Source organism: Adiantum capillus-veneris, chromosome 28, assembly GCF_014529385.1.
Source record: "Adiantum capillus-veneris isolate H3 chromosome 28, ASM1452938v2, whole genome shotgun sequence".
Taxonomy (NCBI): Eukaryota; Viridiplantae; Streptophyta; class Polypodiopsida; order Polypodiales; family Pteridaceae; genus Adiantum; species Adiantum capillus-veneris.
The window spans coordinates 83,257,410-83,270,474 of NC_140958.1; the positions used below are offsets into that span (position 1 = coordinate 83,257,410).

The window sequence follows — 13,065 nt, forward strand, 5'->3', positions numbered from 1 at the left end:
CAAAACTTCCCATGCTGCTCATTGATCGTGCCACCTACTTGGTCCATCTCATACTCATCATGAGCTATGACATTGCAACTCAACTTGCCAAGACTCTTCACCTGCACATGCTTGAAGCCTCGTCTACACACAAAACTGCAATCATCAAAATCTCTCACCCCCTCAAGTCTCCCTCCGCCAATGTGTCGTGTACACTTTTTCCTCCTTAACTACGAGAACAAAAAATAATCTTCCTCTGAACGTTTTTCCACAGCTAGCATCGACCTTTTTTCTTCCCCTCGATGTGTATGTTCTTGAGTCCTCGTTTTTCATTTCAAAACTTGCACTTTTCCCACCTTAGCTGCGAGAACAAAAAACAATCTTCCTCTGTGCATTTTTCCACACCTAGCATTAACCTTTTTCCTTCCCCTCGATGTATGTGCTCCTAAGTCCTCGTTTTTCCTTTCAAAACGTCTGTGCTACCGTATGGTTTCCCCTTAATATTAAAAAAAAAACATCCCTCTAATATACATAGTGAGTTTCACTTAGCCTACAATCTTTCAAATAATTGAGCCACAAAAATTTCGACATGGCAAAACTAACAAGTCACACAAGAAGTTCTGCACAAATTCCCACATTGTGACTTACCTCAACATCATGAAATCCTGTGAGGGAGGCACTGCATACCTACCTAGGTACAATTGGGGATAGGGGACCACCGACCTAATGGGGACGACGGCGATCCCTTGCCCCCAATCGTACCTTGCTAGGTATGCAACGCCTCTCGAGGCATATCTCGAGGTGTTAATCATTGTATGAAAAACACTAGAAAAGACTCCGTTTTCCTACATGATAAAATTTCTAAATCTTCTTGTGGCAATTAAGCTTCAATGAAGCCTTCAATTCACTGACATTTGTATTGTTACTAACCCCTCTTTATTGGGAATAGAATAAATTTAGACGAGGAAATAATGTCAATGTAACAGAAAATGGAGGCTTGAAGAGTAGCAGAACTTCTCGACGGAATCAACAGATAGAAAAAACATGAGTGAATAAAAGACGTTCGGTCTGCACATAAATTCTGCTACGAGCTTTTCTCAGCACGTGAGGGATCGACCGGACGCGCACACCGTGCGACTCGCAGAACCCGCGAACGGACTTCTCAGACAGTACGAATACGATTGATTATGTGCTGCTACATCACGCAGTGGATATTCAGATATTAATAGACATACCTCATCATCGAAGCCGAGTCCTCTCTATGCTTCACACACACACACACACACACACACACCAGCGTGTCTCTCTCTCTCTCTCTCTCTCTCTCTCTCTCTCTCTCTCTCTCTCTCTGTGGGGGGGGGGGGGGGGGGGGGGGGGGGGGGGGGGTGGGGGGGCAGCAGCACTCAGTCCCTTAGATGTTCTTAGATTTTGCGATCATGTCCGCAACTCGTCGCTGATGCGATACAATTGACTCATCACCGTGCTGCTTCTTCATAGATCCCCCAGAAAGCAGACAGCGCGTTTATATGTGTAGCCCTAGTTGTGCCAAAACTTTCACACCTACTGCCCGGACAAAGCCCAGATCCTAACAGCTCCGCGAAAAAACAAAAAATAAACTTGGTGAGCCTAAGGCCCTTTTTCTCAAATTATGCACGCTCATCCACGTAGAGCAATAATTTGACTTGCAATTACTGCCAATCGTACGACCCGATTGCTGCCATGATCATTGCTTTTCAATCTCAATCTGCGTTGCTCTCAATTTATTGTGTCCTTCTAACGCACTGATTGTAGATTGCAGGATATGCCCAACAGTGACCGGCATGGCTAGGAATCTATGGGCTGTTTTCAACGTGTGAGAAGAGAGAGCCATCCCTCAAGATGCAATCACCTACGCTTTTATGCTTGATATTGCCTTGGTCGACTGGTTGACATGTATGCCAAATGTGGTGTACTTCTGAATTCACAAACCTGCTTCGGGAACTTCTTGTCCGGAATGTCGTCTCTTGGAGTGCATTGATTGCGGGGTTTGCCCAACAGGGACAAGGCCAGGAAGCGTTGGGCTGTTTTCAATAGATGCAAAGAGATGGCCATCTCTCCAGATGCAGTAACCTACATGCACTTGCATCTTAAAGGCATGTGACATTACATGAGATGTTGTTGATTGGTTGACATGTATGTTTAATATTTCAAATGGCTCTGAAAAGTGCATGATGAGCTTTTGAAATTTCATTCCCTGCAACCCGCTACCTCTGAGTTGTTTTTAGCGGATGCAAAGAGACGGCATCTCTCCAGATGTAAACAGCTATGCTTGCACTGTGAAGGCATGTGGCACTATGCAAGATGCTCATATGGACCAAAATATTCATGATGATAATGTAAGTCAGGATTCGTTCAGGAAAAGAATCGTGCCTGGCACTGCCTTATTCGCATCTCGAATGTGTGGTGTACTTCTAAAAGCACAAAACTTGCTCTAGGCATTTTTTGTCTAGATGTCGTCTCTTGGAGTGCATGAACTACCTGTAAGGAATGTCATTCCTTGCAAAGCATTGATTGTTGGATATGCCCAACAAGGACAGGGCCAACAAGCTCTGGGCTATTTTCAGCGGGAACAAATGCAAACACCTATGCTTGCATTCTTAAGGCATGTGTCTCTATGCAAGACATTGATATGGACCAAAATATTCATGATGATATTGTTAGTTAGAAGTCGTTTAGAAGAAACATCGTGCTTGGCACTATCTTGGTCGACATGTAGGCCAAATGTGGTGCATCTCAAAAAGCACAAAACTTACTTCAAGTGCTTTCTGTCTGGAATGTCGTCTCTTGGAGTGCCATCGAGCTTTTTGTCCGGAATGTCGTTCCTTACAACGCATTGATTGCAAGATAGGCTCGACAAGGATAGGGCCAACAACCTCTGAGTTGTTTTTAGCAGATGCAAAGAGATGGCATCTCTCTAGATGCAAACACATATGCTTGCATTCTAAAGGCACATGTCACTCCCGGGGCAGTCACTTATCAAAAGAACCCTGTATCACGTGCGTTCAAGAGGTAATTAATAATACCCCAATATACATACTATACTTACACTGTGAGCCTATTTAAAAAAACCCCACCCCCCTCTGTATGTATACATTTTTATACATTTTGGTCTTTTAATAATCCTCTCCGGTTAACTCACGTGATATCATACACATTCTAAAAAGTGACCGCCCTAGGGTGTCACTATGCAAGACATTGATATCGAGAATGCACTGATTGTTGGATACGCTAAACAGGAGCAGGAAGCTATGGACTATTTTCAGCTAATGCAAAGGAGTGCAAATCTCCAGATGCAATAACCTATGCTTACATCATCTTGAAGGCATGTGGCAATTTAGAAGACGCTGCTAAGATGGACAAAAAAACTTATGATGATATTGCTAGTCAGGGGCTGTTGGAAAAAAAATGTTATGCTTGGCACAGCCTTGGTCGAATGTCTGCCAAATGTGGCAGTGCTAGGAATCCTTGGGCTGTTTTCAGCAAATAATGAAGCGAGTGAATCTCTCCATATGCAATCACCTATGCTTTCGTCTTGAAGGCATGTGACACTATACAAGACGATGTTACCATATACATGTGGTAGTGATGTGTGTGAACCATCACTCTAGGGCTATATATCTTTCCAGTGCACACTAAGTAATACACTCGCTATTGTGTGCCTTGAGCTTCCTTTGTCTTCTCCAAGTTGTGTGTGTTTCCTTGCAACCCTAATTCCAACAATTGCAGGTTGCGTCCTCTCGGGCTTAGTCGCCAGCAGCTCCAGCACACGCCTGCTCATTTTCTTCGATTTCAGTGAGCTTTGGCAAGCGTTCGCAAGTCAACAAAAATTTTGGTAGTGCTCGTAGAGCTTAGTCTACTTAGATTTTTGATTCGGGCTCATTTTGGCCTCCGTTTCCACTACTGGCAATACTGCACAAGCTTTTTGTCATTTTGTGCAGAATTTTTGTCAGTGTTGTTTTCTGCATAACAGGTGCCTTACAGTCTTCTACCATTTGTGCTATGTAGCACGTGATGTTCTCACTTCATTTCTCCTCTTTTCGGGCAGTTTTCACATCAGGTGCAACATTTACCATGGCTGACAACAACACAGATGTGTTCAAGATGTTTGCTGATGAGGACAGATTGGATGGGGACAATTACCCTATGTGGGCTTACATGATGCAACATGTTCTTGTGTCAAAGGGCGTCTGGAATATTGTGCAGGGCATTGATGTATGTCCTGGTTCTGAGGATGTAGGCATGTTGAGGATGTTGCAAGTCTTGCTGCTATTAGAGTTGTTTTGCGTACGGCAGAACAATCCCATTGGGATGTAAAGGATGCGCAAGCTCATGCATTGATTGTGTTGCGTGTGAAGCGCACCATTGTTCCTCACATTCGTTCAGTAAAATCTGCAAAACATGCTTGGGATATTTTGGCTGGTCTTTATGCAAGTCGCAATGAGGCTAAAATTGCTTTGCTGCGTAAAGAGCTGGAGTCCCCGGGGGATTCACCATGGAAAAATTACTGCACCATGTAAGTGCAGGGGAGGGGGGTTTTTTTATAAAAAATGACAATACTCAAGCGTGCGAAACGACTGCATAAGATTAGCAAGAGTTGATGGGTGTTAAAATATACTCAATGACCGCTCCGCCTATGAGCCTTGCCTTAACATTCCTTTTGCCTTTTTAGCTTCCCTTCTTTCCTCTATCACACTCCCCTGCTCCGCCCTCCCCTCTATTGAATGCAACTTTATCCTCTCCCCCCTTAACAAACCCCCTAAACCTTGTCCTATCTATTTCATCCCGAAACTGCATAAACCATCCATCGTCTCTCGACCTATATGTTCCTATAAAGGCTACCTCTTTGAGAAAGCCTCTATTTGGCTCCATGTACAGCTCTATCCAATCCTCCTCTGCCAAAAACAACACCTACAAAGCTCCCTCACCCTAATCCAAGACTTGGACAAACTTCCCCTTCCACCTAACACCCTCCTTTTTACTTTTGACGTAGAAGCCCTATACCCTAGCATCCCCATTTCTCAAGGCCTCACCGCTCTCAAATCTATCATCTCTCATTTTTTTGACCCTCACAAATCCTATTTTGTCCTCTCGCTTGCCTCCCTTGTCTTATCGCATCATTACATCACCTTTAAAGGAAAACTTTGGAAACAAACCAAAGGCACCGCCATGGGCTCAAACTTTGCCATAGTATATGCTTGTCTCTTCCTTTGTCACTCGGAAACCTCTTGCCCCCTCTTACTTAACCCTAACCTCCTCTATTTCAAGCGCTATGTTGATGATGCTTTTGGATTATGGAAAGGATCCTGCAGTACCCTTGCCCATCTCTTAAACTCTTACGGTAAACCTCTTCAAGAACACATTAAAATCTCTAGTACCATCTCCCATACCCGTGCCATTATCCTTGACATCAAATTCTTTAAAGGTGCTCGCTTTACCTCATCTAGCCTCTTGGACTCCCACTGCTATCAAAAACCTTTGAATGCATACAACTACATCCCTTCGATCTCCTGGCACCCTACCCATCAAAAGATTGCCTTCATCATCTCAGAGCTCAAAAGGTATATTATTCGAGAATAAACCTTGAAGGGATACCTCAACCTTCGCAACCTTTTCTATCTTCGCCTTCGGGCTAAGGGCTACCCGGATAACTTTCTTCCAAAAGTTTTTATCAAAGTCTCTTACCTCAATCGTACCTCACCCCTCCTACCTTCGCACAAAATAACAAAACATCCACCCATTGTACTCAAAATTCCCTTCACACCCACCACTAGAAAAATGATACCCTCCGAATGTATTAGCAATCCCATTTCTAAAGCTTGCCAACTCGATGCCGATCTTTCCCACCTCCCTAGACCTACCATCCGTTGGACCTCCGGACCCAACATTCATAGCCTTCTAGTACATAGTTTACACCCCCCTTGATACAAACTTTTCACCCCACAAGTTTTCCTCTGTATGCCGTCCATACTACCCCAAACCCCTCTGGTCTACTCTTTTGGTTTCTTAAAGCATTTTCAGTTTTTCCGTATCTTCTCTTACACTTTAAACCCTTATAGATAAAAAACTCTCAGTTTTTTTCAGATTTTCCTTCCATCTTTCCTCTTAAATTATACCCCTTATAGCTCAAATGTTAAACAACACTTGATTCCTTACCCCTCTCCCCTTGTATTACCTTCGGACTCTTTATGCCACCCTCATGAAGCTCACTTTGAACCACTTTAATTTTTACATACCCTTCTTACCTAAAGAATCCCCTTATGCACATTTCTACCCCACCCTCTCATTTCCAAAAAATCCCACTCTCAAATTTGTACTCAAGTACCTTGGATGTTGACCTGCAAATCACCTTAACTCCTCCCTATACCCTAGTACTTAAGTCCAAAAAACCTTTCCTCTCCATGTACCCTGGTACTCAATCTTAAATTCCACTCCTTTAACAAAAAATTAGCCATCAAAATATCTTAACCAAGCACCCTTTATAAGACCCTACCTCCTCCCCCTCCCTTACAAACACATTCTACCAACACCACCACTGATGAGCTCTTAAGAGCGAAACGCGTTTGGTGGTATTTTCCCTAACCTTACCAGCCAATTTTAACACCCATCAACTCTTGCTAATCTTATGCAGTCGTTCCGCACGCTTGAGTATTGTCATTTTTTACAAAAGATATTTTGGCTGGTCTTTATGCAAGTCGCAATGAGGCTAAAATTGCTTTGCTGCGTAAAGAGCTGGAGTCCCCGGGGGATTCACCATGGAAAAATTACCGCACCATGTAAGTGCAGGGGAGGGGGGTTTTTTTACAAGTTACATAAGTGTATAAGTTAGGGGTAGGCCCCCAATAATTTAATTCCCAAGTTGAAAAATAAGAGAGGGGGGTATCATATTTGGGGGGGGGAGCTGACCCAGGTTGATTACTTGTAACAATTGGTCACCAATGTGCACTAGAACCTGGATGAATTTAGGGAAAAAAATTTATCTTGTCACACAATAAATTTTGCATCAAGCCAGTCATAGATAAGGATTGATTTGGAGCAGGTCAAGGGTTGATTTACACCAGTTTTGGATGGGTCAGAATTGGAGAGTAGCCAGAGTGCAAGTTGATTGGGCACATAGTTTGAAAGTCAAACTAAGACACATTGAGGGTACATCTAATTATCAATATAAGTGGTTCCTTAGTACATTGCCAGTCACTATGCTACACACTCTTTGACTAGTTTTACTCCATTAGATCATGTGAGACCTAGATTTTATATGTAAGATAGGGGTATGATAGTTTTCTTCATTGATTGCCATATAGCATAGAAAGGGGGGGTCATATTCCCTAATATGAGTCGTATATAGGGGTTTTATCAAAGTTGTCTGCTCGCAGGTGGCGTCCTATTTTGTATATAGAGTGAATCCCCCGGGCTGGAGTTGAAGACTATGCATGAGGAAGATGATATGGACACTTTTCTTGCTAGTGTCAAGGATATCAATGAGCAACTTATTTCTACAGGTGAAGTCATTTCAGACAGTTCCCTTGTGCAGACTTTTCTTGATGCCTTACCAGATTCTTACCAAACTTTTGCTAGTATCTGGAGACTTATGACCCAAGGAAATCCTGAAGTTGTCAAGTTTGATGCATTATGCACATTGTTGTTGCAAGAGTCACTTTCCAGGAAAAACAGGACTAGGCAGCGTACAGTTGAATAGGCTTTTATTGCTTCTCAAAGAAAGGGTAGTTACAGCAATGCAGCCATTTCTTATGGTTCTGCTCTGAGTGGCAAAAATTATGTTCCTAATGCTTCTGCTGGCAGCAATTCATTTGGAAATTTTGGTGATAAAGGCAAAAAGAAGATGCATTGCCATTATTGTAAAGCTAATGATCACTTGATCAAGCAGTGTCCCAAAGAGGATAAGAAGAAAGAGGGTGGTTCCACTACAAATGCAGCCATTGTTGAGTCTTCTATGAAAGGAGAATGTGATGTTGATATTGATGTAGAATGGGCTATTAGTGCAGAGTGCACTTACAATCTTGTTGTCCATGATGCATGCATGTCAGTTGTTTGCTACAGATTCACATGTGTGGTATTTTGACGATGGTGCTACAAAGCACATTATCTCACATCGTGAATTGTTCACCTCTCTTGAGTCTCTCCCTCATGGGAATTCAGTCACTTGTGCCAACAATGCCTCTTATCCAGTTCAAGGAGTTGGAAAGATTGTGCTTACTGTTGCAAATGGCAGTTCTTTCACACTTGTTGATGCACTTTATGTACCTAGGATCAAGAAGAATCTATTGTCCGTATCTGCACTTGCTAAACTTGGACTTGTAGTCAAATTTGTGGATGACAGATGTACAGTTCATGATCTCAGTTTTGGTGATGAAATTGTTGCATCTGGGCTTTTGTGTCGTGGGCTCACTTTGTATGACAAGTGTGGACAAAATTATGCAAATGCAATTGCTGATTCAAGGGCTATTTTAGACGCAAAACTTTGGCATGCATGTTTTGGTCATCTGAATTTTGCCAGTTTGCTGCGTTTGCAGAAATCTGATATGGTTGCTTCTTTGCCGCTTCTTGAAGCACCTTTTAAACATGTTTGTGAAGGCTGTATTATGGGTAAAATGCAGCATTCTTAGTTTCCAAAGGATGGTTCAGTTAGGGCCACATGCAGGTTGCAACTTGTGCATAGTGATGTTTGTGGACCCATGTAAACTCCGTCCTTGGGCAATTACTTGTACTTTGTAACTTTCATTGATGATTACTCCAGGCATGCATGGGTATTTCTGCTTAAAGTGAAGTCCAAAGTTTTCATGTGCTTCAAACAATTTGGCTATGGCTGAAAATGTATCAAAATGTACTATGAGCACCCTATGTTTCGGTCGAGTCTCATGAATTTAATGCATTTCTGGCTAGTCGTGGGATTAAACACCAATGTACAGTGCCTTATATGCCTCAACAAAATGGTGTTGCTGAGAGGAAAAACAAGTCACTTACGGAAATGGCACGATATATGGTCAAAAGTCAAGCTTTGCCGCATTCTTTTTGGCTTGAGGCCATCATGTGTGCTACTTATGTACTAAGCAGGTGTCCTACGAAAGCTTTGCAATCTATTAGTCCATATGAAGCATGGCATGATAGAAAGCCTTCTATTGAGCACATGCGTGTTTTTGGTTGTTTGGCATATGCTTTGGTGCCACAAACACAGTGCAGAAAGTTGGATGATAAGGTTGTCAAATGTATTTTTGTTGGTTATAGTGCTGAAATCAAAGGTTACAAGTTGTATCATCCACAAACAAAGCACATTCTAGTTTCATGGGATGTAGTGTTTGTGGAAGATTCTGTTCAGCCCTTGCTAGCATGTACTAGAGATAGTAATGTAAGCTCACAGGACATTTATGACACTTTGTTGCCTCTTTTCAGTGGTGGAAGTTCCAATCTAAATTCTAATGAGGCAAATGTACAGCCTATGGGAGTTTCCGAAAATGTTACAGATCAGCCTAATACTGATGCAGATGTACATGATGTACTTGATGAGGAAAGGGCTGAAAATGAGCAGGCTAGAGGTATGCAAAAATGGATGGTGTATACTTTGTGTGACAATAAACTGGATGCACCTTTGTCTAGTCGTACTCGTTTAGGCTCTCGCCATGTATCTTATGCATCAGATTGTTATGCTTTGGCTGTGTCTAGCTTACATGATGTTGAGGAACCTCTGCCTTTTGATAAAGCACAAAATTCAGAAAACTGGATGGCTGCCGTGCAATCAAAATATGATGCACTTATAGAAAATGACATGTGGACTTTATGTGATTTGCCTCCTAGCAAAAAGGACATTGGTACGAAGTGGGTTTACAAGTTGAAACGCAAGCCGGATGGTGAGATCGATCTCCATAAGGCTCGACTTGTTGCAAAGGGTTATGCATAGCAAAAAGGCATAGATTATGAAGAGGCTTTTGCTCCCACTTGTCGTATGACTACCGTGCATTTTCTATGTGCATTAGCAGCTCATTTTGGTTGGGATGTACATCAATTAGACAATGTTACTACTTTCGTGAATGGTGACATATTTGAGGAAGTTTATGTAATGCAGCCTTGCGGTTTTGTCAAGAAAGGACAAGATGACAAAGGGTGCAGATGTAAGAAGGCTTTGTATGGGTTGAAGCAATCTCCTCGTGCTTGGTATGAGAAAGCTGACACTCATTTTGTCCCCATTTCGTCAAACAAGGCTTTCGTAACAGCCCAACAAAAAGCACATTGTATGTAAAGCGTGAGGGTGTTGTACTTCTCATTGTGGTTCTTTATATCGATGATTTTTTTATCACTGGACCAAATGAGAGACATATTGCTGAATTTAAGGCTGATTTGAATGCTACTTTCAAGATGAAAGATTTGGGGTTGTTGCATCATTACTTGGGTATATAGTTTTAAGCAGTGTTATGGTGGTATTGCCTTGTGTCAGAAAAGTTATATAGAGACATTACTACGTAAGTTTGGACTTGAGGATTGCAAACCTATTGCCACTCCCATGGAAACAGGTTTGAAATTGAGTCTTCATGATGCTGGTGATCCTGCAGATGTCACTCTTTACCAAACTGTTGCTGGATGCCTCATTTATGTATGCAACATGAGGCCAGATATTCAGTTTGCACTATCACAAGTCAATAGCTTTATGCATAGCCCAGGGTCTAAGCATTGGCAGGCTGTCAAGAGGATTTTTTGCTACCTTAGTAGCACTTTACATCTTGGCTTGTTTTAGCCCAAGGGGGGATCATTGCTGCCAGACTTACATGCTTTTTCGGACTCAGATTGGGCTGGTTGTTTTTGACACGAGAGTGTCCACAAGTGTTTTTCGTTTCATGCTTGGCAGTTTATGTATATCATGGTTGAGCAAGAAGCAACCTACTGTGGACACTCCTAGTTGTGAGGTTGAGTACATGGCAGTCTTCACAGCTACGGTTGAGTGTGTATGGCTCAGACGCATTATGGTTGATTTGGGTGTTGGACAGGACACTGCCAACACTATCTACACTGACAATCGGAGTGCATTGGCAGTTGCAAGGAACCCAGTTTTTCATGCTCGCACAAAGCGCATTGAGGTGCATTACCACTATGTGAGAGAGAGGCTCTCAATAGGAGAGATCAGCTTGGCTTATGTGCCAACACAGGACAACCTTGCATATCTTTTCACAAAGTCATTATCTCGTGAGAATCTTGAAGCTTTCCGCAAAGCTTTGGGCTTACTCCCCTTTGTGGACTGATCATGTCCTCAGGGCATGGAACTTCCCTTTACTCATGTGCCAGCTCTTGTTCATCGCATCACTCCAGGGGGGATTTGTTACCATATACATGTGGTAGTGATGTGTGTGAACATACTAGGAGTGCCGGGGCATTTTTTTCCTCTTTAGGAGGTTTTTCCCCCCGTGCATTGTATATACGCCCATCACTCTAGGGCTATCTATCTTTCCATTGCACACTAAGTAATACACTCTCTATTGTGTGCCTTGAGCTTCCTTCATCTTCTCCAAGTTGTGTGCGTTTCCTTGCAACCTTAATTGCAACAGACACTGATATGGGCAAGAAAATTCACGATGGTATTGCTAGTCAGGGCCTTGGTCTCCATGTATGCCAAATATGGTGTACTTCAAAAAGCACAAAAACTACTTGAGAAGAAGCTTCTTGTGCAGGATGTGAGCTCTTGGAATGGATTGATTACATCTATGTCACGGAACAGGGCATGACCAGGAAGCTCTAGGTTGTTTTTGGCAAATGCAAAGTCAAAGCGTCTCTCTGAATGAAATCACCTATGCTCTGGTCTTCATGGCAATGCCTACATATTGAATTACATAGGGGCTGTGTGCTTGGCAATGCCTTGATTGACATGTATTCTAGATGTGGTATGCTTGAGGAGATTTCTGTCAGGAATCTCGTCTCTTGGAACACATTGATTGTGGGATATACTCAACAGGGGCAGGGGGCAGAGAGCTATTTTTACCTAATGCGAAGGGAGCACAACAACGATCACAACGATCTTGGTTTTTTCAAGTGTGGAGGAGGATGGAACTTTGCTGCTTTGTGCCCTTATGCATGTGGAAACCTTGAAGACAATTGCTGAGCCAACCTATCCCACTCTTGGACGTTGTGTGCAGTCAATTTTTTCTTTTGTTGCGTACCCTGTTTCTGCTAGGTATTATGTTGTTAAAGAATATGTCCATTGTGCTATGGGCGGCTGGACACTGACTATACTATGTTGTAAATATACTTTGGATAATAGTTCAAAGAGAAGAAGAGTGAGAGCAGCACGTTGAATGGTTGCTGCAGGGTAACGATTATGTGTGTCTGTCTTGATGTGTGTTGGTGTGTGTGCGTAGTCTTCTTTTCTACCTTCTCCATCACCTGTGCACTCTACAAAGTGGTATCAGAGCTCAATTTCAGGAGCTACAGTCAATACACAGATTTCCGCAGCTCTAGAAAATAGCCAAAAAAAGAGGTTTTTTGGTCATAACTCCCTCACACGAACTCGGAATACAGTGATCCAGGAGTCTATCTTTATGTTTTTGGGCATTCTGGACGCATTGGCATACTCAGATTTGCCAAAATCTGTAATTTTCTTCAGCAAACATCCAGCTCACACAAGCATAAGAGATTTCCAGTTTTGCAATCGGGCGTAGATTTACAAGTTACAGGTGAAGAATTCAACATTTACACACGTTTTGGAGAGCGACATAGAGCTTTTGCATCATGATATTGTGCTATCGAAGATTATGTTTGGTTGTTGTGGGTCCGTTATGGACAACCGCCTATGTAAGAAAGGTTGTGGGAAGAAGTTGAGGTGGTTATATTGTCAGATTGAGTACTTTGTGGTTATGTATGGATATACGGTTAATGTATTTTGGAAAATTGCAGCCTTTGTGAGGGTCGAGTGAGGTTTTTTGAAGCTTTGCCTTGGGAGCTTTGGTACCTTGGCAAGGTGGATTAGGTACTGGAGCGAACCCCCGACTGGCCCCGCGAAAGACCTCATATGTCGTTTACGACTATGGGAAGAAGGTGGATGTATGGATATGT

General features: G+C 42.6%; 1 non-coding gene across 1 annotated transcript; it reads right to left on the bottom strand.

Moving 5' to 3' along the window:
- Positions 1 to 1,376: 1,376 nt before the first annotated feature.
- LOC147420780 (small nucleolar RNA SNORD25) lies at positions 1,377 to 1,465 on the bottom strand. The gene has a single exon (XR_015187079.1). It is a non-coding gene; the product is annotated as a small nucleolar RNA SNORD25 (small nucleolar RNA).
- Between the last annotated feature and the right edge of the window lie 11,600 nt (positions 1,466 to 13,065).